Raw genomic sequence first — 10,000 nt, 5'->3', positions numbered from 1 at the left:
GTAAGATTTTTGTGTTAAAACATTGTCACAAGACCACTGTAAATCCCTTCCTATCATTGAAAAAGCATCGCTGACACTGTTGACTCATCCTCTGCCTGTGTTTATAGTCCTTAAATTCGGGATTCAAAATATGCAGTTGACTGGCCGGCGCTCTATACCAAAGCATCTATAGCTGTACATTGCCACAGCCAATGGCATTTCAACATCAGCACGTTCACAGAGAAGGGGTAGGATAAACAGTGTTGTGGTTTGAGTGTGTTTGTTACTGCAATTCCTCTCCTGACTGTTAGAAGTCCGAAATTACCTATTGCACCTTTAACACTTAACAACACTTAAACATAAAGACCAGAAGCAAATGAACAGTAACCATAGAATGTTCCTCTGATTTAGGGTGGATTGACAAGCATCATTTTTTTCATTTTTAACATAAAGGGTAAAAATAACAATGCTGATGAAAACTTATTCTCCTCTATTTTCCCTCTATCTCACACACACTTTCCCTGTTTCTCTCACTTTCTTCCATGAAGCATCTCTCTCTCAAACACAAACATACACACAATAGCACATAATCATGTGTGTATTCTATGCAAACATACATAGCCTATGTATATGTATAAGCTTACAGACTCCCACAAAAATACAGTCATGCGTGTGTACATCCATACACAAACACGTCGACATACAAACAACAATGGCCATGAATTCCATACGCAACGTTGCAAGGGTCTATGTTCAAACACACACATGCACACATACACACGCACACACACGCTTGCTCATTTAAGATCAAACTAAAGATCCCATTTTAGAACAAAATATTTAGTTTATAACTAGCAGAGTTACTAGTTCAATCTAGTGGCTCAATCTAGGGGTGACATGGCTCAGGCAGTAAGAGCAGTCGTCTGGCAGTCGGAGGGTTGCCGGTTCGATCCCCCACCTGGGCTGTGTCGAAGTGTCCCTGAGCAAGACACCTCACCCCCAAATGCTCCTGACGAGCTGGTCGGTGCCTTGCATGGCAGCCAATCGCTGTTGGTGTGTGAGTGTGAGTGTGTGTATGAATGGGTGAATGAGAAGCATCAATTGTACAGCGCTTTGGATAAAGGCGCTATATAAATGCCAACCATTTACCATTCAATCTCACAAGAAAATGTGTCACATTTTCACACCAGCTAACCAGCTTCCTTCAAAATCCTCTCTTTAACACTTTTTTGTCAATTGGACAGCGACAAGGAAATGATCTTGCACTGTTTGCCCTTATTGGAAAAAAAAACAGATAACTGCAAGTTCAGAATGAGAAACTGAGAGAGGAGAAACAGCGATATAAGTGGCAGAAGTAGAGACTCGGTTCAGTTTTCATCCAGATAACAAAATGAACTCAATTAAATGATAAAATTAGATTTTTTTCTGTGCAGTTTTAAAAATAATAACGTCCAGCATCTGTATCAGAGGCACCATTCATGCGCCGTAAACATCGCCGTACGGAGCAGCTGGCCCGTGGCTTCTGGGGCGTTTATTTCCAATGTGAATTCCTCTAATGAATTAAGTTACTTCTGTAGCAGTGTGTGTTGGACACTGTCCCTGCCAATAAGCTCCCATTCGCTGGTGATGCACGAACAACAGGCCTCACTGTCCTCCGCCATTTCATCTTTACGTAACAGCTCTGATTTTCCCGCACGCTCTTTAGGATTTTCGGCTTCCATCCAGAGCTTTATTTACACCATTAGACACCAGTTTGTCAAGAGCCTTAAAGGCCCACACACCCATTTCTGTGTGTTTCTGAGCTTTTCATATCATCCCAGGGGCTTGAACCAACAACCATGTGCCTTAGCCACTAGGCTACAGGCTGCCCCAGTCATGTGCCTTAGCCACTAGGCTACAGGCTGCCCCAGTCATGTACCTTAGCCACTAGGCTACAGGCTGCCCCAGTCATGTACCTTAGCCACTAGGCTACAGGCTGCCCCAGTCATGTACCTTAGCCACGAGGCTACAGGCTGCCCCAGTCATGTACCTTAGCCACTAGGCTACAGGCTGCCCCAGTCATGTACCTTAGCCACTAGGCTACAGGCTGCCCCAGTCATGTACCTTAGCCACTAGGCTACAGGCTGCCCCAGTCATGTACCTTAGCCACTAGGCTACAGGCTGCCCCAGTCATGTACCTTAGCCACTAGGCTACAGGCTGCCCCAGTCATGTACCTTAGCCACTAGGCTACAGGCTGCCCCAGTCATGTGCCTTAGCCACTAGGCTACAGGCTGCCCCAGTCATGTACCTTAGCCACTAAGCTACAGGCTGCCCCAGTCATGTACCTTAGCCACTGGGCTACAGGCTGCCCCAGTCATGTACCTTAGCCACTAGGCTACAGGCTGCCCCAGTCATGTACCTTAGCCACTAGGCTACAGGCTGCCCCAGTCATGTACCTTAGCCACTAGGCTACAAGCTGCCCCAGTCATGTACCTTAGCCACTAGGCTACAGGCTGCCCCAGTCATGTACCTTAGCCACTAGGCTACAGGCTGCCCCAGTCACGTACCTTAGCCACTAGGCTACAGGCTGCCCCAGTCATGTACCTTAGCCACTAGGCTACAGGCTGCCCCAGTCATGTACCTTAGCCACTAGGCTACAGGCTGCCCCAGTCATGTACCTTAGCCACTAGGCTACAGGCTGCCCCAGTCATGTACCTTAGCCACTAGGCTACAGGCTGCCCCAGTCATGTACCTTAGCCACTAGGCTACAGGCGGCCCCAGTCATGTCTCTTAGCCACTAGACTATAGGCTGCCCCAGTCATGTACCTTAGCCACGAGGCTACAGGCTGCCCCAGTCATGTACCTTACCCACTAGGCTACAGGCTGCCCCAGTCATGTACCTTTGTCACTAAGCTACAGGCTGCCCCAGTCATGTACCTTAGCCACTAGGCTACAGGCTGCCCCAGTCATGTACCTTAGCCACGAGGCTACAGGCTGCCCCATTACACATGGCGTTCCCATTCATGTTAGGGTGTGGCTGCTGCTGCTGGTGGTTAAATCTGGGAGGTTACGCGAGGAGCTCTTGAGAAGTTCAGCTCAGTCGCACTGAAAGGACAGTGCGGACGGCTGTGGCCTTGTCACAGGCTCTGACTCTCACCACACGCCACCCTCCCCACAGGCTGTCTCTGTGAGCGACCTCTTCCTCCTGCGGGACCGGCCTGCTCGTCCGCGCTCCCGTTTCCCTCCGTCGGTGGGGCGTCCCTGTGGTCTCTCCCTAAAATTACCCCGCACCCGCACGTAATCACTGTCTGCGTCAAGTGCGGTGTGCAGCACAAGGCCCTCATAGCACTGCAGAGCCAAGATGGCTGCAGCAGAGCCAAGATGGCTGCAGCAGAGCCAAGATGGCTGCAGCCGACCGTCGCCAAACATTGACTTCTAAAAAGAAAAAGACTCATTTTGAGCCTGAACTTCAAATCGCATTCCATCCTGTGGTAGTCAACCGAGCCTAAATGCCGTTAGGATCATTCCGGCACAGGAATGCTCTGAGTAAATACCGCAAGCACAATGCCTTAAATAAGAAACAGAAACATGCACTTAATGTAATAAGACATATGTAAATATAGGCTCCACGCTCAATGCAATTTAGGTCTTAGATGATCATAACAAAGGATACTGTTATCCAATAATTATATATCTTCATTTAAAAAGGGAAGATGTATCCCTGGTCAAATAAAACACAGCAAGGAGGAACTCAAGCAAGCAACTTTCTGATTTATTTAGTATTTTTGTGTAGTCTGCATCTCTCTAACTTTTGGGCATGAGCGATTTTGAGTGTGTATATACAGTATATGAACACAGACTTAGCAAAGAATTACTTAAATAAAATTATGGTTACATTATTGAGTGTGTGTGACCGATTAAGTACTTGCACCAGCCACAATATTGTATGCAATCGTAATTTTGTAAAGCAAATCCAACAAAATTTGCAGCAGAATGATGATGTCTTCTGCAACTGCTTTAGCCAGTCGGCTTTCAAATTGGACAGAGAAAAAACAAAAAGCAATGGCATGAATTTCCAGACTGGCAGCAGAAGTCAGGTTCCTACAGATAAATTAAATTAGGCTATTTCATTACATTTATTACATGTTTTCATTTGGTAGACGGTTTTAATCCAAAGTGACTTACAAGTGCATAGGTTCTTCCACAAGTTAAACACATCAAATCCATAAATGGCATTGAAATGAACATAACATGGAAAATTACCCCACAAATATAATTAAAGTACAAATGTCTGCAAGGACATGGGCACCACTGGACTTAAATTTGTAAATATTTATTTGACTATAACAGTTTTCTGCAGCAGTATTAGAGCGCTTGGCTGGCGTGGGTTTGTGCCGCTGAGTCACAGTCGGGTTCTTGGCGCTGACTCACAGAACCGGGCCGCTCCACAGTCCAGCCCCGCCCACGCACTCCGCCCGGCCCTGCCAGGGCTCACAGCGCACAGCGAGCGGCCCAGTCCAGCGCCAAGGCCGCCAAAACACCGCCAACTGCCCAACCTGCAGCCTGTGCGCTAAAACACCGCCAACTGCCCAACCGGCAGCCTGTGCGCTAAAACACCGCCAACTGCCCAACCTGCAGCCTGTGCGCCAAAAACACCGCCAACTGCCCGACTGCCCAACCTGCAGCCTGTGCGCTAAAACACCGCCAACTGCCCAACCTGCAGCCTGTGCGCGAAAACACCGCCAACTGCCCGACTGCCCAACTGCCCAACCTGCAGCCTGTGCGCTAAAACACCGCCAACTGCCCGACTGCCCAACTGCCAAACCTGCAGCCTGTGCGTGAAAACACCGCCAACTGCCCGACTGCAGGACCCACAGCCTGCGCTCTAGAACATAACCAACTTTCATGAAGTGCAGGGAGAGGACGCACTGCGGACGCTCTCACAGAGAGGCGGCTCGGTGGAGGGCCTGGGGAAATGAGCCAATGAGGCGTCACACCCACTGGCACATTTCAGTGAGACCCCCCCCCCCCCCCATCTCTGAAGTTAACATCTGCAGCCGCCCCCCCCCACCCGGCCACCCTCCTCCTGTCTTGATTGACGGGAGTGAGTGCGGGAGACAGGGAGGGGGTGCAGACAATGGGGGCATTGGTGCCAGCCCCCCCCCCCCCCCCCCCGCCACATGTCATCAAGGCAAACACATTCACCGTTTTGTCTCCGAAAAGTGCTGAGAGTAACGTCTCCTCCTCGCCCCGAGCTTTTCCAGACGGGCACGCTCTGTCCCGTGGTGGAATCAGCAGTCCTGACACATCCCAGCCCCCCCCACGCCCCCCCCCACGCCCCTCTCCGTACAGGAGCCAGAGTGAACAGTGAAGTGGGGGGGGAGAGGGGCACCCCCACCTTGCTACAGGAAGTCTGGCCCTCGTTATTTAGGAACCCTGCTGATCTCAGCCCCCCCCCCCCCCCCTAAACCTGCCACCCTTTCCCCCACAGTCCCGTCGCCAAGACTTCACCCCCGCTTCTCTCTCCTCTGACGAGACCCGCGTTTAATCCTTTTCCTTTTCTGTGGCACACGTTACATGTTCCACAACATGGCCGGGCCTCTAGATCAGTTTGAGTGACACCACCTGCCCCGCCCCCTCCCTCCCCTCAACCGCACCTGAGCAGCAATCAACCCCATCCAGCCCCCGACCCGCACACACACACCCATCCAGCCCCCGACCGAACCGCGCGCACACACACACACACACACACACACACACAGCCCCCACCCGCACACACACACACACACACACACACACGCACGCACGCACACACACACACACACTCTTGACACCTCCAACACTTCACTCTCCTCGTGACTCCCAGCCCGCTCAGGGTGAAACATTTCCGGATCTACAGTGAAATGACGAGGCGGTAACGTAACTTTCCCGTGCGGTAAAGCCGATGACGTACAGGACACTCCAGAGGAGTGTTTAAAGAGGAGACGCACAAAAAGAGCACAGTGCCCTCTCCACACTGGATTACCCGTGAGAGATGGTGAAAGGGTGCCGGCCCCAGTGCGGAGACGGGGCCCGGGGTGTGACAGCAGTTACATAAAGGACCTTTATCTCCTGGGCAGGGTTCAGAGAACAGCCGTGGCCCCCGGGCGAGTCACGATGTCTGAGTGTCAGCACTCTCGCCTTCCGCCGCTCCCGCGGGCGATAACCACCGCGTCCGTCCGGCGCTGGAGCTCCACACGCCCCGGGAACACAGCGGCGGAGGCAGCCGTGATGTGTGTCAGAACTGGGTCGCCTTTAACCTCAGCCCAGTCACGAAGAACGATTAACACAAACACACGGCCGTTACAGATCTGTGTGTCCGTTTCATTTCACTGTCGCTCGTGATTCAGCCCATGGATATAATCACACACAAAAAAATTATAGTACCGTTCCTCTGAGGCAGGGGTACAGAGTGTGGTCTCTCTGAGGCGGGGGTACAGAGTGTGGTCTCTCTGAGGCAGGGGTACAGAGTGTGGTCTCTCTGAGGCAGGGGTTCAGAGTGTGGTCTCTCTGAGGCAGGGGTACAGAGTGTGGTCTCTCTGAGGCGGGGGTACAGAGTGTGGTCTCTCTGAGGCGGGGGTACAGAGTGTGGTCTCTCTCTCTCTGAGGCAGGGGTGCAGAGTGTGGTCTCTCTGAGGCGGGGGTACAGAGTGTGGTCTCTCTGAGGCGGGGGTACAGAGTGTGGTCTCTCTGAGGCGGGGGTACAGAGTGTGGTCTCTCTCTCTCTGAGGCAGGGGTGCAGAGTGTGGTCTCTCTCTCTCTGAGGCAGGGGTGCAGAGTGTGGTCTCTCTGAGGCGGGGGTACAGAGTGTGGTCTCTCTGAGGCAGGGGTTCAGAGTGTGGTCTCTCTGAGGCAGGGGTACAGAGTGTGGTCTCTCTGAGGCAGGGGTACAGAGTGTGGTCTCTCTGAGGCAGGGGTACAGAGTGTGGTCTCTCTGGGGCAGGGGTACAGAGTGTGGTCTCTCTGAGGCAGGGGTACAGAGTGTGGTCTCTCTGGGGCAGGGGTACAGAGTGTGGTCTCTCTGAGGCAGGGGTACAGAGTGTGGTCTCTCTGAGGCAGGGGTACAGAGTGTGGTCTCTCTGAGGCAGGGGTACAGAGTGTGGTCTCTCTGAGGCAGGGGTACAGAGTGTGGTCTCTCTGAGGCAGGGGTACAGAGTGTGGTCTCTCTGAGTTTCAGTGTTTGCTAAAAACACGTCCGTCCCGTGTGGCTGGTACCCCAGCAGCTGTGCGTTTCCTGACGGGTGAAAGGAAAGAGCCCAGAGGCTGTTGTCTGGGGCTCTGTGGTTTAGGAGGGAGGGGGGGCATGGTGTGGTTTAGGAGGGAGGGGGGGGGCATGGTGTGGTTTGGGGGTACGGGGGTGTGTGACCTGTTGGAGTTTGAGCTGGAGGTGGAGGTTTGAGAGATGGTGCGTCGTTGGTGGTGTCTGCTCAGAGGGATGGGGGATGGGGGGGTGTAGTTTGGGGGGTACGGGGTTGGAGTGGGGGGGAGGGGGGCGTTAACACGGCTACAGGGGCCCCCCCCTCAGCTCCAGTTTCAGGGACCACAGCTGCAACACAAGCCCCCGAACAACTGCTGTGGAGCAGGAACAAGGGCGTTGCTGTGTGTGTGAAGGGTCTGTACACACACACACACTCACACTCACATAGACACACAACGCACATGCTACATACACACACCACAAAAACACTTCATATACACATGCACACCACACACACACATACACACAAATATACACACACACGCACACACACGCACACGCACACACGCACACACGCACACACGCACACACGCACGCACACACACTCAAACACACATGCGCACACTCATGCACACACACACACACACACAAACACACACACACACACACACCTACAGCATTTAAAAACACAGATTCATACACACCGCACTGCTAACACTCGTTTATGATCAGGGCGATAACGAGTATAAGGACGATTTGATTTATGTAACGCCGGGGGGGAATCAGATCTGTTTAGGCTTCCTTGAGGAAATAAATGTCCCGTGCGATCGTTAGAGCGTGTAAAATATCACACCAACCGCACCTCTGAGGTGTAGCCGCACCAGACACCAGCGTTCCAGCCCATCGCATGTTAAAGGGAGCCCAGGCTGTTTTAATTACCCACGACCTGCCTCACAATCATAATTTACACCTAATTACGCAAATATAATTGTTTGCTAATTAACACCCTGCAGGAAATTGCTTTGTGGGCCATACTGGGCACACAAAACACCCAATAATTCTAATTTATGAATACTTCTGAGGATGTTTATAGGCCCACAAGCATATTTTCTGTGTTTTAGAGCTTTTCATAACACCCTGGAACTTTTCACTTCATCTTAGAGCTTTCAATTTGTCTTAAAGTAAAACAATTGCAATTTTGGAAGAAGTATGCATGTTTTATTTAGGGTCTAACTGCCATTTTCCTGAGCTGTTTGTAAAACGATTTCCCACGGTGACATGTGTCGGACACTTGTTGCAAAATGTAAACACAGAGAGCTGACTAGGGGCTAGGGGTTTGGGGCGTTTTGTGGCCGAAAAAAAAAACCAGGAAGAGGACACTGATGCATGTGGGCCTTCGCGAATACTTGGTGCTCCAGCCTGTGAAATTCATCCCTACATCACTGTTTTATCTCGTCCGAGTTTCAACACGTTTGTCTGGGCCTGACGCTCCGAGACGGCAGTCCTCAAGTTTGGAGATATCGCCAGAGAACGACACAGAAATGGGCGACCATCCCATCACAACCAGAGGTGCACAACTCCTGGTTTTCGTTCCACCCAGTGACCACAGCTTCAGTTCTCTGACGGGCCTGACGGCCGGTTCACTCCTGTACTTGAGCGCGGTGACAGATTCAGGATAAGCCGGCAGTCTGCAGCACCATGTGCGTATGCAAATGTCAGATCAAGATCTGACGGAGCCAATTCAATCATTAAGAGCAGAAGTTGGCACAAAATCCTGAAAGGGATCAGCCCTTGTGGCATACCCTTGATCCTAAACCCAGAGTACACGCCACAAGTCTAAATCACACACACAATGAAATCCATTTCCGTTTCTATCCATACGGTGCAGATATACGAATGCTTAACTGGAGCAACCAACCAGCGAAAATCCTCAAGAAATTAAACTTCCCTCGGTTTCATTAACACTTCTGTGAAAGAACACCAAAAAAGTAATTTCATGCTTCAGTTAATATACACGTAAAATAATAATAATATGAGGCTGATCCAGCTGTAATGGGTCTTCACACTTCCCCGAGACACGTCAGTCACCATTCACCCTTCAAAGCGCGCGTTTTCTATGAATGCTTTTTCAAAGTTCAATTGCTTTCAATTACTAGCAAGGATTGTTACATCAGCAGAATAACTTTTAGTTACACTGCAAAAGAGGTGTTTTGTTGTTTTAATGAGGCTTTGAGGATTGTAAGTCTGAATATAAGGGCACAGTACTTGTTGAGACTGGCGTATTTTGGGGTTTTTTTGCAGTGTAATCACATCTCTGTGATCTCACGCCCGTTCAGGGTCCATTTCCCCCGCAGCCCCATCATGCCATCTGCTCGAAGCATCACCACTCTGAAGGGTAATTCCAGCTCACCGTGTCTTTGGCCAGTTTTCCAATTTATACAAATAATCTCTAACTTCCACATTCCGCAATTTTCCAAAATACAGGAGGAGAGCTGGGAGGGAATGGGATTTGGTTGCAGAGTCCTCCGGGGAAGTAAAATCAGGTGAAGAGATTAAACTTTCACTTCTCAAAGCAGTCTGCTTGTGTTTTGGTTTGGGGGTGGTGGGTGGGGGGTGGGGGTGGTTGTTGTTGTAGGTGTCTGTGAGAGTCAGTCAGAGGAAACACAGCTGGCATCCTAAAACAAACGGGCGGGGGGGGGGGGGGGGGGTCTTCACCTGCTGCTCTCAGCTGTGCTCTGCTGCATCAATCAGGGGACGGGGGTCCTGGGGTGCAATGCATGCTGGGACGGCCCATCACAGAGCCA

General features: G+C 51.0%; 1 protein-coding gene across 1 annotated transcript in view; it reads right to left on the bottom strand.

The window, feature by feature from the left end:
- Positions 1 to 10,000, bottom strand: part of megf10 (multiple EGF-like-domains 10) — an 85,013-nt gene that overhangs the window by 64,768 nt on the left and 10,245 nt on the right.

Source organism: Conger conger, chromosome 12, assembly GCF_963514075.1.
Source record: "Conger conger chromosome 12, fConCon1.1, whole genome shotgun sequence".
In the NCBI taxonomy this organism is placed as follows: domain Eukaryota; kingdom Metazoa; phylum Chordata; class Actinopteri; order Anguilliformes; family Congridae; genus Conger; species Conger conger.
Note: the sequence above shows the minus strand (reverse complement) of the source record. Positions and strands in the feature narration are given on the sequence as shown.